Below are 9,851 nucleotides of genomic sequence, written 5' to 3'. Positions count from 1 at the left end.
GACCTGTAAACTCGATCAACCAACCCAATATGGCTCAATCCAAACACACACTACAAAAAATTATTAGAACAGTGATCGATTTTAGCAACTGAAAAAATTAGTGCTAATAGCGACTGATTTAGCGATCGATATAAGATTTTTAGGACAAAAAAAAATGTTGGTCGTTAAATCGGTCGCTAAGTTTTATTCAGCAATCAATTTTAGCGACCAACAAAAATGGTCACTAATAGCAATCGGTTTGGCAACCAATAATATTTTTCTTTGACCGAAATGAAGTTGGTCACTAAAATTGGTCGCTATTTTTTATTTTAGCGACTGATTTAGCAACCAAAATAGAAAAATTTGTCTTTAGCCACAAAATCGGTCGCTATTTTTAATTTAGCGACCGATTCAGCAACAAAAAAAAAAGGATAAAATTAGCTGGTCGCCAATTTCGTCGCTACGCTAAGTTAGCGACCAATTTTAGTGACCAATTATAAAATGTTGTTATAAAGATGTTGATCGCTAAAGTGGTCGTTATTTCTAAATTTAGCGATCGATTCGGCGACAAAAATATGAAAATAGTGTTATAAACTAATCGGTCGCTAAATCCATCTCTAGTTTAAATAAAAGGGAAAGTACTCAGTTACTCTAGCCCTATCCTAGCCACACTATCTTCAGATTCCTCACACTTCTCACTAACCCTAATGTGACCACCGTCTGAAGCACAACACCCTCTCTATTTGCGCCATTGTCGCCTTAGCTGCCGTCTACTGCCTGAAGCCTTCAACCTTCTTCGTCGCTGGCTCACTATTTCTCACCCTTTTTCTTGATAGCTCACCGTCTCTCACCTTCTTCTCGATGTCAAGCTCTTATGATTTTTCTCATCTCGATCTCACTCTAAAGATCTCTCTCACCTTGATCTCGATCTCACTCTCCACTGTCGCTTCTAACTCGCACCCCTTTTCTTATTTTTCCGTCGTAAGAAGGTATTCTCCTTCTCTTCCCATCGATTTGAGTTTTGCTATGTTTGATATGTTTTTTGTGTGCAATTAATATTTATATCTTTTCGCTGATTTTGAAATTAAACTTCGAATCAGAAAATAAGCATATAATTGTTGTTGCAAAATTTTGCTTCTTGTTGTTGCCTATAATCTAAGGAAGGATTTGGTGCAGCATGGAGAATATGAGTGCTTGCTAAATATCGTAGAAGCATGTGTCATTAAGTTGGTAAGAAGTTAAGAGATTAGGAATTTATCACTTGTCACTTAATACTGATTATTAACTAACTAATTAATTAATTGGACGTTTCTTTAGTTGAGTATGAGGATTGAGGAGTATATGGTTTGTTGAGAAATAATGTTGTTAATATGTAGATGTAGTTACAAATTTTCTTAGTCACTACAAGAAACATCGTTAAAATCGACGGCTTAGCCGTCGATAATATTAATTTTCGACGGTAAAATGAACGGCGGAGGTGGTCACTATAAAGCTTGTCGATTTTTCAAAATTCTAATAAAATCGACGGCTTGCCTAGCCGTCGATAATAATTTAATAAAATCGACTGCGTTACTGTCTATAATATGAGTTTGAGAATTTTATATTCTTACTAAAATCGACAAGGTTGCCGTCGATATTATTATATAAAATCGACAGTGTTTTCGTTCATTATATGCTTACTAAAATCGACAACGTGACTGTCGATATTTGATCCAATAAAATCGACACAGTTGCCGTCGATTTTATTATTTAGATACCGACAAATTCTTTGTCTATATTTAATTTTTCTTGTCTATTTTAAAATTAAAAAGCGACAATCATTCCGTCGATTTTAATAGATATGTTTTAATTATTTTTTCTATTTAAAAAATAGTAAACAATTAATGCAAATAAATATAGAAATAAAATTTATATAGAATATAAATAACAAGACAAATAAACTTTTAAATATAAAAATAAAATTTATACTAAATATTAGATAATGAGTTTACAAACTTATCAAAATAATAAATAATCCTCTAACATAAAAGACTTAAGACAAGATAAATAACTAAACTTAGACTTATATTCGTTTAAATTGCAATCCACTAATAATACAAAATATTCAAAGTAAAATAATTAAATAACCTACTCATACTCGTCTAAATAATCATCCGAGTCATCAAGATCGTCAGAATCATCCGAGTCTAAATAACCTAGGCCTCCCCTTTCGGCCTCGGCCTCGGCCACGGCCACAGCCACAGCCGCAATCTCCGTCTCAAACAACCATATTTATTCCAGCTTTTTAAATTTTTTGATGTGGGGGCTGCTTCTCAATACTGTATTAAAAGGTAAGACAGAAAATTAATGAGATTAATTTATCTAAAAACTAACAAGAATGGTTCATGCAGCTTTGCAAAGGAAAAAAAGCAGCTCCTACAGTAAAATTTAAAAGGATTCAGGTATAATTACAAATAAAACTGCATAATTTCAACAATCAGTAGGCTAACACTAACTGTGATTCATTCATTACCTTGGCAACAAACAGAATAGTCTTTAGTCTTCACCAAGAGCATCTAAAATTGGTTGTGTAATTTTCTCAGCTTCTTCCTACCATTAACAATGACGAGGAAAGGAATTGAGTCAAAAGAGTTTCTTTCTTTGGAGATAAAGTAGAAAAGTAATTTGAACAAAATTCTAACCCTTTTAGGATTTTTCTGATCATCAATGTATAAAAAGTAATCCTCCACAGGAGAAGCTACAACTAAATCACTGAAAAATATAAACCAAGGATTAATACACAGGTTAGTTCAAGTTGCAGAAATGGACCACAAGGAAATAAACCAAGGATTAATACGCAGGTTAGTTCTGGAAACATAAAGTTACAACTTTTTAGTCACAGCCTAAACAAATGGGGCTAAAACTACCATAGTACGGCTAATACAAATTATATAGACATTCGACTACATTAGCAAAAGTATTTGACTCTAGCTCCTACCATCTTAATAGTCTTCCAAATGCAATCAAATAATGTGTATTTTTTAAGCATTTCATACATATGCTTGTACTTTTAATCTTTTATTATGACATCAATAGATGACAATCTCATTAGCAGGTATAACCCTCTTCAATAGGAAAGTCAAATGCAGACTTTGAGATGGAACTCATCTTGCTTTAATGCTATTATATGATTCCAGAGCCTTAATATAAACACAACCAAGAAGGATACAATCAGCAAGAGAAAGATGGTGATAAAGAATGTAAACTTCGGCAATTCGGTCCTTCCAAATTCCAATTGTACTTCACCCTCAACTGGATTTGACTCTTAGGTTTTTCCATTAGTGGACGAACTCATTGAACCTGAAGATAAACCCTTACCTTGAAATAAGACCAGTATTACCCTTCCTCAGCCGAAACTTTATGTACCTGTAATAGAAAAGAATGCAACCTGCAAGCAATCTAGCAGCTAAAATATAACAAAAACAATTCAAATGACATGTGTATAAACACCAGAATCTTAAATTATATCAATAGGCTATAACTGAATTCCACAGCAACATGGCATTGTGGCACCAGTTGCAGTCAACAAGCGCCGTCATTGTTCCCTATCATTAGCACATTCCAAAACATTCATCAATGTTCACAGAAGACAGAACAAACCATAACAGGGATTAACTAACTGCAGTTTCCTTCAACACCAACTCCAATGGCATATATCTAATCAGTTATCAGTTATAACTCCTAGCATCAGGGAACAACCTCTCTTGAACACTTTTACAATATAATTTTCTTGCCTTATTCACATTACAGTTTCAAATAACATTCAGACATCAAAGCATTGTAAGTATCAAAAGTAGGTTTATAAACTCTTTCAATCACATCACACGACACAACACACTGTGAGCATTTTCTTCATCACAAACTAGTAATGCATCAACTATTTACACCATAGAAATTATCAATAAAAGAAATTAAGCTCACAATTCGAGTGATAATGCGATGGAAAGAGGTCATAAGCCTAATATTGTTACCTAAAAATGCAAGATATGATTCTTCCCTGAAAATTTTTTATTGATGAAAAAAATCAATTGAAGAACGAAAGAGAGAGAGTAACTGATTTTGATTGAGCACGGTCAATTGAAGGCAGCAGCAACAACGGCACAGAGAGATGAAGCGATTGATGAAATGTGATGAATTGATTATGCTAACTAGGTTTCAGTGATGCGATTGTTATTAACAAATGCAAATTCAAAATTTCATTATGAAAATAGTAGATACAACAACTGCAAAAATAAGTATAATAATCAGAGAGACTGAGAGGAACTTATATGAACAGGATGGCGCGGCGGCAGGCGCGACAGCGGGCTCGGCGGAGGAGGAGAAGAAGAAGCTCTGCTCTCCGACGAAAGACGGCGGGTTTTCTCAATCGTCGGAGAAGAAGAAGCTCTACTGATCTGCTCTCTGCCTCTCTCCGTGACGGTGACTTCCTCTCTGGTCTCTACTCTCAAGCGTTGGAGAAGAAGAAGCAACAGCAGCTTCACTCTGAACTTTGAGTCTCTGGAGGTTTGGGGTTAATGTTTGGGAAATTGATTGAAACGAAGGACGCGGGTAATAAACGCGGGCATAATTTTTTGTTAGATAAAAATCGACGGCAGGTTCGTCGATTTTAGTTAAAACAAAAATTAACCTATTAACCATCAATTTTATATAATAAATTTAAACCGTTCATCCTATTGTAAAAGAAGATCTCCATCGTTAAAATTTATCGACGGCAAAAAATTGTCGATATTTTAATTATTAAAATAGACGGAAGATCCGTCGATTTTAAAGAAAAACAATTATTATCCGTTCCTTTGTCGGCAATGTGATTGGAGGGAGAAGGTGTTGAAAGTTGCTAAAATAATAGACAGTATTGTCGTCGATTTTAATATTTTATTTTTAATATTTTCTTGTAGTGAGATCGACACTGTTTCTGTTTATAATATGAGTTTGGGAATTTTACATTGTTACTAAAATCGACGCCATTCACGTCGATTTTAATTTGAAAAAAAGTAACGCCTTTAGCGTCTATTTTATACATTAAATCCACACCCTTTCTTTTATTTAAGAAAGCAATCTGAACTGTTTAAATTTATCGACGGAAAGGTTGTCGATATTTTAAATATAAAAATAGACGCAATGTCCGTCGATTTTAAAATAAAAGTATTTTCGCCATCCGGTCCGTTGACAATATGACGATAGTTAATAGGAATTTAATGCATCATAAAAAAATCGACGAACAGGCCGTCGATTTTATTATTTTATTTTTATTTTTTATTTTTTAAAATATCGACAGCAAGCCGTCGAAAAATATCGACGGGAGAGATAGCCGTCGATTTTTTGCGGCGATAAATACGCTTTTTCTTGTAGTGAGTTATTGTTTGCATAATTACCTAATTTTCGTTATACTTATTTTAGTATTCTTTTATTGTAATTGTATGGATTTGTTTGTTGCCGTTGTGTTTATCAATGGTAATTATAATTGAAGCTTAATATGAAAAATTACTAAACCAATATATTTTCCTCTGAGAACATGGTTCTACAGCACACATGAATATTGCTCTCATACCATTAGACTGCTTTATAGTTTACCTCCTTTGCTGTAAAATAATATATCATGATCGCAGGATTTTTCATTTAGATTTTTGGTATGTCAATTTTTTCATTTGGATCTTGATTTTTATGTAATTATTAGATTTTTGTTATTATGTTTTTAATTAACACATTTCGAGAATCTATGCAATTAAATCAAAAACATTATCAGTTAAAGGTATAAATGTTGATCCTGAACCTGATTATAGTTGCATATGGTTATGGTTAATGTTCATCTTAATAATGTGCGATATTGATTAAAATGTGATTCATATTTGGACTAAACTTAAATGTTTTTGTATGGCCTCTCATATGCATTCAGGATTTGTCTTAGGTTCTTCCTTGGCAAATTAGTAATAACATAACACAGTTAGGGCCTGTATTTTTTAGTGATGCAGAATTATCCTATTTTTTAGTTTCTTTCTTTATTTTTTTATTTTTTGGGGGCTTCCTCCCAGATTTGGGTGGATTAGTGATCCTTGTGTTCTTCAACAACATCTATAGATTGGAGCAAATTGCCAGCTAAACAAAAATAACAGTAAATAGGTCATTGATGGGCTGTAATTTCTTATTATCTTTATTCTTAGGTTTTTATTATACATTTTGTTGTACAAACCATTTAGTGCCATCTTAGCTTAATGGTTACTTGCTTATTCCATGCAGTATTTTCTTTCTTATTACAAAACCAAATATCATTTCTTTTTTTTCTCCTTTACTACATAACTCCTTAAGTAACAAATTAGAAGCCAATGGTTATAGATGTCTCAGCTCACAGAAAACTTGCAATCAGATGTGTTAATTTAATTTATTTTGGTTTTCAGACAATGTTTTCTTAAATCATTTGGGAGAAGTTTAAGTTTTGGTTTGCTTTGGTTTATAAAAACATCCCTTTCTATGTTCCTTTTTAAATGTCTATATCAACTTTATTTATTCATTTGATTTAGGGCAAAAAACATAAATAAGTCAAGGGGAGAATAATTTTACACAAATCAGCCAAAGCGAAATTTGATTCATCAATCAACTAAACCACGTTTACATGTAGTTCGAACATACCTGCTTCGAATTTGGATTGCATGTAATTCGAATCACATAGATTCGAATTACTCACTCACACTCAAAGCAACATAATTCGAATTCAGCTGATTCGAATTAGGCAGTAACATGTAATTCGAATCAAGTTGATTCGAACTACTTCCATGCACGCCATTCAACGTAATTCAAAGTGGATTAATTCGAACTACACCTGAGTATTTTTTTTATAAATTTTTTTAATAAATTTATTTAAATTATACCACAAAAAAATATTTTATTCTATACAAAATAATTTAAAAAATGGCTTAAAAGATGTTAGGAGTACTATAAAAATTTGTAATGTCCTAATGACTTAGAATATTAAAGAAATACTCTACATAGTCAACAATAATTTAAAAATTAAAATAAATATAGTTATAACCACTATTTACCTAAATTACTAGAATATTACAAACTTTTATAGTACTCCTAACATTTTTTAAGCCATTTTTTTAAAATTGTTTTGCATAGAAAATGGCTTAAAATGGCTTAAAATGCCCTTTATTCTATGCAAAACAATTTTTAAAAAAATGGCTTAAAAAATGTTAAGAGTACTATAAAAATTTGTAATGTCCTAATGACTTAGGACATTAAAGAAATACTCTACATAGTCAATAATAATTTAAAAATTAAAATAAATATATTTACCTAAATTATTAGAATATTACAAATTTTTATAGTACTCCTAACATTTTTTAAGCTATTTTTTTAAATTATTTTGCATAGAATAAAGGGCATTTTAAGCCATTTTAAACCATTTTCTATGCAAAATAATTTTTAAAAAATAGCTTAAAAATGTTAGGAGTATTATAAAAGTTTGTAATATTCTAGTATTTTAGGTAAATACGGGTTATAACTATATTTATTTTAATTTTTAAATTATTATTGACTATGTAGAGTATTTCTTTAATGTCCTAAGTCATTAGGACATTACAAATTTTTATAGTATTCCTAACATTTTTTAAGCCATTTTTTTTAAATTGTTTTGCATAGAATAAAGGGCATTTTAAGCCATTTTAAGCCATTTTTATGCAAAACAATTTTTAAAAAAATGGCTTAAAAAATGTTAGAAGTACTATAAAAGTTTGTAATATTCTAGTATTTTAGGTAAATACGGGTTATAATTATATTTATTTTAATTTTTAAATTATTGTTGACTATGTAGAGTATTTTTTTAATACCCTAAGTCATTAGGACATTACAAATTTTTATAGTACTCCTAACATCTTTTAAGTCATTTTTTTAAATTATTTTGTATAGAATAAAATATTTTTTTGTAGTATAATTTAAATAAATTTATTTAAAAAAATTATAAAAAAATATTTAGGTGTAGTTCGAATTAATCCACTTCGAATTACGTTGAATGGCATGCATGGAAGTAGTTCGAATCAACTTGATTCGAATTACATGTTGCTGCCTAATTCGAATCATGTTGCTTTGAGTGTCAGTGAGTAATTCGAATTTATGTGATTCGAATTACATGCAATCCAAATTCGAAGCAGGTAGATTCGAACTACATATAAACATAGTTTGATTGATTGATGAATCAGATTTTACTTTGGCTGATTTGTGTAAAATTATTCTCCCCTTGCTTATTTATGTTTTTTGCCCTTTGATTTATTCTTAATTTTTAAGAATTAGTAACTTACATGAGCCTTATTCTCTTAATACTTTTCAATACTTCATGTATTTAGTGAAGATTATTTTTTAATGTTTTTGTGTTGTTTTTTATTTGATTTTGATATATTGTTTTGATTTATAACAAAAGCGATTGTTATTATTATTTATTACTGAATTAGGATCCTGCGATCATGAAAAGACGTGATGCCTTTAAAAGAGGCTTAAGTTATACTAGAGTGTATAAGTTAAGATAGATGCAATTGTTTGGTCTAAGTAGATATTAAATAGAGTAGATTTATGTTGTTCATGAATTATTTTTATCATATTTTAGTCTAGATTGTGGATTATAAATTTGATGTATTTAGTAATTTTTAATATTTTAAATTTTATATTTCTATGTAGATATTGTGAATATTTTTTGTATTTATTTGAAAAATTAATCTATGTTTAATTCTTTTTTTATACTTTGTGAAAATATAATTATTTATAAAAATTAGGTTTTAATAGTGATAAATGTGAAATTGGTAAAAATTTATAATTATAAGATTAGGAATAGTACTGATTTAGCGACCGATTTAGATTTTTAGTTCCGCCATTAGCGACCGATTTCATCGGCGACTAATTCAGCAACCAAAAAGTTGGTCACCATTTAGCGACCGATTTACTCTGCGACCGATTTAGCGACAGAAAATTTGGCCATCATTTAGTGACAGATTATGTTAGGGACCGATTTAGCAACCGCTACTCTTTGGTGAGAGTTTGGTGATCTTGTTCAAAAATCGGTCGCTAAAATCGGTAGTTAGTCGCTAATTTCTAATTAGCAACCAAGATTTTAGCGACCACCAGAATCAGTCACTAAATTGGTCATTATTCTGGTAATTTTTTGTAGTGAATTAACCTCTCACAAGAAACTATCTCCCTATATGTATACATATTTATTTGTGTTTTATTTAATTATAAATATAAATATAGAATTATTCAATATTTTTAATAGAATCGTTAAAATGGGTTAAATTATTGGGCCAACCTATTTAAATAGGTGAGTTTTGCTTTAAAATTAAGTCGGTTTAAATTTCAGGTTAAATGGACTAGTTTGCAAGCTAAAGAGACCACTCATTTAACTTTTTTTTTTACATTTTTTTTTAAAAAATTAGCACTTTGGGCTAATATTTAATTATTCTGTTGGTTCCTATAGTTTTACCAAATTTGTAATTAGCTAGGTCCCTATACTTTTTTTTTCAATTGAGTCCCTATACTACTTTTAATTTTATAATTAGATCCTTTCTAGTGTAAAAAATATATATTAAATTTAACTGAATATTTCTTTGCAAATTAAAGGTATTCATAATTAAAAATCTAATTAGATTTTTGACCGAATATATTTTAGGAAAAAAAATCTTATTAATTTTAACGTTTTTGGCATGAAAAAGACCTAATTACAAAATTAAAAGTAGTATAAAGACCCAATTAAAAAGAAAAAAGTATAAAGATCTAATTAAAAATTTAGTAAAACTATAAAGACTAACCGAATAATTAATTTTTTTATTTGACCCAAAAATCCAATTCATCAA

The 9,851-nt window shown here is 30.2% G+C and overlaps 1 long non-coding RNA gene across 2 annotated transcripts; it reads right to left on the bottom strand.

Annotated features, from left to right (window-relative positions):
• LOC107609372 lies at positions 2,023-4,606 on the bottom strand. Of its 2 annotated transcripts, XR_001613133.2 has the most exons (4): positions 3,337-4,606; positions 2,661-2,730; positions 2,492-2,568; positions 2,023-2,297 (listed from the first exon to the last, which is right to left on the bottom strand). It is a non-coding gene; the product is annotated as an uncharacterized LOC107609372 (long non-coding RNA). The 2 variants fall into 2 exon arrangements; XR_002351078.1 differs by having other exon boundaries at positions 2,661-4,605.

Source organism: Arachis ipaensis, chromosome B07 (assembly GCF_000816755.2).
Source record: "Arachis ipaensis cultivar K30076 chromosome B07, Araip1.1, whole genome shotgun sequence".
NCBI lineage: Eukaryota > Viridiplantae > Streptophyta > Magnoliopsida > Fabales > Fabaceae > Arachis > Arachis ipaensis.
This window is presented reverse-complemented; position numbering and strand designations above follow the sequence as displayed.